Raw genomic sequence first — 5,729 nt, forward strand, 5'->3', positions numbered from 1 at the left:
AAACCCATGCTGGCTGGGACCAATGACTGCTTTGTCCCCCAGGTGCGGCTCAATAAGTTTGAGAACCATCTTCTCCATGATTTTACCAGGCACCGACGTGAGACTGACAGGCCTGTAATTGCTAGGGTCTTCTTTCTGACCCTTCTTGAAAATCAGCACGACATTTGCCAGCTTCCAGTCTACCGGGACCTCTCCAAATTCCCAGGATCGTTGAAAAATAATTGAGAGAGGTTCCGCGATGACGTCCGCCAGCTCTTTCAGCACCCGGGGATGAATCCCATCCGGACCCATGGACTTGTAGGGATCGAGGTGGAGTAGCAAATCCCGCACACGTTCAGGGTCGGTTGGGAGTTTGTCATCCCCACCGTCCCGGTCCTCCAGCTCGGGGCACCCTGGGTCCCGAAGCCCATCATCGGCAATGAAGACAGAGGCAAAGAAGGCGTTAAGCGTCTCTGCTTTGCCTTTGTCATTGTCTGTGAGGAGACCTTCCCTATCAAGGAGCGGCCCTATGTATTCTTTAGTTCTCCTTTTTCCATTCACATATCTAAAAAAAACCTTTTTGTTTTCTCTCACAGACACAGCCAGCTTCAACTCTAGGTGTGCTTTGGCCCCATGAACTTTCTCCCTACAAACACGAACAGCATCCCTGTATTCTTTCCATGACACCTGGCCCTCCTTCCAGTAGCGAAACACTCTCTGTTTCCGCCTAATCTCCATTAGAATGTCCCTGGTCAGCCACGCCGGCCTCCTGCCCCGCCTGCCTGACTTGCGATATTTAGGAATTGCCTGATCTTGTGCTTCTAGGAGGCATCGCTTAAAGAATGACCAGCACTGGTGGACATCGAGGCCTTCAAGAACAGTTTCCCAGGGGACCTTGCTGACTAGTTCCCTGAGCAGCCTGAAGTCCGCTTTCCCCATATCTAGGGATGAGGTTTTGGTGGCACTTTTCCTTCTGTCACCGTAAATTTTGAACTCAACCACTTCATGGTCGCTATGACCAAGGCGGCCACCAATCACCACATCTCCCACCAGACCCTCTCTGTTTTCTAGCAACAGGTCTAGGAGGGCACCTTTCCTAGTTGGCTCCGTTAGCACCTGCACCAAGAAGTTATCATCTAGGTGCTTCATGAACCTCCTGGACTTGCTCGTGTCAGCCGTGTGGCACTCCCAGTTAACATCTGGCAAGTTGAAGTCCCCCATAAGGACAAGGGGAGTTAATCTCGAGGCCTCTCTTAGTTCTGTAAAGAATAATTTGTTGGCGCTATCGTCCTGGCCAGGCGGTCTGTAATAGACTCCCACAACGACATCCCCTTTATTCGTTCGTCCCTTGATCCTTACCCAGAGGCTCTCAACTTTGCCATTGCCGACCTGAAGTTCCACACAGTCCAGCCCCTGCTTCACATACTTCGCCACCCCACCACCTCGCCTACCCTGCCTGTCCCTCCTGAAGAGCCTGTAACCATCTATCGCAACACCCCAGTCACAGGACTCATCCCACCAGGTTTCGCTTATGCCGATGATGTCGTAGTTGCGGGACTGGGCCAGGACTTCTAGCTCATCCATTTTATTCCTCATGCTGCGTGCGTTCGTGTAGAAGCACTTCAGGTGCGTCTCCTTACACTCAGCACCTTGTGGATCTGACCGAAGGACCTCACTGGCACACAGCCCCTCTGATTCTAGCGTACCATCCCTTAGGTCTTCACCGGCGTGCCTGGTTTTAGCCCCTTCCCCCTTCGACTCTAGTTTAAAGCCCTATCTATCAGCCCTGCCAACTCCTGACCAAAGATCCTTGCCCCTCTCCGAGAGAGGCGCATCCCATCCGGTGCCATCAGGCCCGGTGTAGCATAGACCTTCCCGTGATCAAAGAACCCAAAATTCTGCTGGTCACACCAGTCTCGAAGCCACGAGTTTATGTGAACAGCACACCTTTCAGCTTCGATCCCCCCTATCAGAAGGACAGAGGCAAACACAACCTGCGCCCCTGATCCTCTAAGTAGTCGCCCCAAATCCCTAAAGTCTCTTTTGATCGCCTTCGGACTTCTCGTTGCTACTTCATCGCTACCAGCCTGAAAGACCAGTAGCGGTCTTTTTTTATGAAAACTTCAAAAAGAACTGGTCCTAAAATGGAGCCCCAGGGAACTCTACTAGCCATTGGCTGTTATAGCTTGAAGTAAACCCATTTGCTATAACACTTTGAGCCCAATCCATCAGACAATTGTTCACCCATCTTATTATGTTTTTATCTAGCTGCATGGTGGACATTTTGTCCAGAAGGATATTGTGAGAAGGAGTATCCAATGTTTTACTGAAATCTGAAATGATTACATCTACAGACTTCCCTTGGCCAACTAGATGGGTGACATTCTCATAAAAGGAAATTAAGTTTGTTAATCAGGACTTTCCCTTCCTGAACCCATGTTGTCTATGACCAATGACTGCATTGTCTTTCAGATGTTTTTCAATAACTCCCAAAATATTTTTCTCCATACTCTTACCAAGCACTAAATTGAAACTGACAGGCCTGTAATTACCACGGTCTTCTTTCTTGCCCTTCTTGAAAATTGGAATGATGTTTGCCAGCTTCCAGTCAACTGAGACCCTTCTAGATTCCCAAAACTGTTGAAAAGTAGTTGAGATAAGTCCTGCAATGACATCAGCCAGCTCTCTGTGTACCCTTGTATGAATCCCTTCGAGCCCCATAGATTTGGAAAAATATTATCTCTGGTTCTCTTTTGCTGTTTTAACATGATTAAAAAAAAAAAAGAAAAAAAAAAAAAAAAAAAAAGCACCTTCTTGTTGTCCCACACAGAACTGTCCCGCTCTAACTCTAATTGAGCTTTGAACACAAAATTTTTCTCCCTACAATGACAAAAAACATCACTGTAGTCCTGTAGTCCTCCTTTGTCATCTGATCTTGTTTCTTTGTCTGGAAGAAGATCCCTGCTCAACCAAGATGACCTTCTGCCCTGCCTGCTTGACTGCTGACATTTTAGCATTGCCTGTTCCTGTGCTCTTAGGAGTTCATACTTAAAAAGTGACCAGCACTGATGGAACCCGATGTCTTCAAAAGAATTTTCCAGAGGACCTTTACTAACTTGTTCCCTGAGCAGCCTGAAGTCTGCTCTTCCCATACCCTGGGTTGAAGTTTTGATGGATATTTTCCTCCTATCATGAAAGACTTTAAACTTGACTACTTCATGGTCACTATGACCAAGATGGCTACCAATCACCTCTTCACCCATGAGACCTTCTCTGTTCATAAGCAACAGATCTAGGAGCACAACTTTCCTAGTCAGCTTCCTTAGTACCTGTACCAAGACATTATTATAGAGGTATTTTAGAAATCTCCTGGACCCGTTTGCTGTGTGATATTCCCAGTTAATGTCTGGCAAGTTAAAGTACCCTATAAGGACAAGAGCAGCTGATCTAGAGGAATCTCTTAGTTTCTTAAAGAATAATTCAACAATGTCATTGTCTTGGGTGGGTGGTCTATAATAGACCCCCACAACTTTCTTGTTCCTTAATCCTCACCTGGAGGCTCTCAATCATGCCATCACCAGCTGCAAGCTCGGTACAGTCCATCCACTCAGTTACATATAGCACCAACCTTTCACCTCACCTGTCCTGCCTATGTCTTCTGAAGAACCTATAACTGTCCATTGTAACACACCAGTCACAGGACTCTCCCCACCAGGTTTTGCTTATGCTAATGATATTGTAGCTCTGGGACTGAGCTTGTAGCTCCTTTTACTTGTTCCTCATGCTATCATCACTGGTGTAGAAACATTTCAAATGTCCTTCATTGTACTCAGCACTGCGTGAAGCAAACTGAAGGATCTCACTGTTGGTAATAAATTATCTCATAGTTTATCACCAGCAGGCCTGGTTTTACCCCTTTTCCATTCAAACCTAATTTAAAGGCCTATTGATCAGCCTTGCTATCTCCTGTGCAAAAATCCTTTTCCTCCCCTGGGAAAGGCACATCCCATCAAGTGCCAGTAGGCCTGGGGTCATGTAGACCTTCCCATGATCAAGAAACCTAAAATTCTGCTGGTGGCACCAGAATTGGAGCCACATAGTGATCAGCTGGGTCTGCCTGTTCCTTTCAATATTGTTTCTTGCTACTGGAAGGATAAAGGAAAATACTACCTGCACATCTGATCATTCAACCGTCTTTCCCCAAATCCTAAAACCCCTTTTGTCACACTTGGACTTCTCTTTGTTACTTCATCACTACCGATGTGAAAAAACAATAATGGGTAATAATCAGAGGGCAATGCCAGCCAAGTGACTTTGCTAGTGATGTCTCTTACCCCAAGGAGATGTCCCCAAGGAGACAGTGGACTTCCCTACGAGTTGGGTGCAAACAGCATGTCATGCTCTCTGTTCCCCTCAGAATGGAGTCCCCTGTGACAATAACCCTTTGTTTTATTCTTGATGGAGGTTGTTATGACACAGAAGGTAGACTGACTCACCCTAGGCATTCCCTCCAATCTGGACAGACTTACATCGACATTGTTGATCATCAAGTTCTAAAACCTCATATCTGTTGTGTAAGGGGACCTGGAAAGGTTACGTAGGCAGGGAGGGGGGTTAACCTGCTGCCCCAAGCAGAAACCTACTTTCATTTCCCTTGTCTCTTAGAACCTATTGCCTGCTGGTGAGGGGGGAGGGAATCCTTCATTTCTTGTGGCTGGCCAGTGTGCCTGTCTCAGGGAGAGTAGAGTAGGATTCCACCAGTCAACCTCCTTCTCTGACTCTCTGATGCTCCTCAGCCTGCCCAACTCCTCCCATCACATTGCCACCAGGCTGAGCAGTTCCCCAGTTGGATGCACCTCCCACAGGTGTAGTCACTGCTGCTGTCAGATACTGACTGAAAACTCAAGTACACTCTTAAGCCTGAGAAGTGGATAGCTGTATGTTCTGTTTGGAGCTCTGTCTGGGTAGCCAAATCACTTCTTATGGATGGTGAGGCCACAGGGGATGCAGAGGACATGGCTTTCTGCCAGTTGGATACCATGGTGGTTCCTTGTGAGCAAGTTAAAACTGCCATTGCAAAAAGCTGTGTCAGAACCCTTCTGTGCAAACTGCCCCACTAAATGACACACCACAACCTGTTTGCCCACCCACTTGCCCTCCTTAGGGGTTACCTTTGTACCTATGAGGTGGAAACCACTGCTCCTGGCCCATCCCAAGCCTTGTTGGCCACTCTCACAAGGGCTGTTGGTTGCTGGTGGCTGCCTCTGCTCCCTGGGATTGCTTCAGTGCGGGAAGCCCCCTGTATGTTGCAATCCCCTGCTCTGTTGCAGAAAGTACCCATGACAGAGCTGATCGGCTTGGCAAATGATGAAGCAAATCAAAGATAATATATGCAATATGGTATGTAGCAAAAAAATAATAATAAAAAAATATATATATTTTTCAATACTTCCAATCAACTAAATTATCACAGTGTAAATTATCAACCTGAAAGAGATATTAACTTTTCCTGAAATGAATATGTATATCAACCTTAGCTGCAATTAGTTTTGCAGAGGTGATGTCAAATTAAACATATATCTTAAAGAATGATGATTCTTGATATTTTTCAAGACAAGGGAAAAAAAAAAAAAAAAAAAAAAAAAAAAATTGTAAAAAAACCTTTTTTAACAAACAATGCCAAATAAAAAACATGATATCAACAAAAAAAAACACCCCAAGAGTTTTGTGTTTTATATAGAATTTGAAAT

The sequence above is a fragment of the Oxyura jamaicensis genome, chromosome 1 (assembly GCF_011077185.1).
Source record: "Oxyura jamaicensis isolate SHBP4307 breed ruddy duck chromosome 1, BPBGC_Ojam_1.0, whole genome shotgun sequence".
NCBI lineage: Eukaryota > Metazoa > Chordata > Aves > Anseriformes > Anatidae > Oxyura > Oxyura jamaicensis.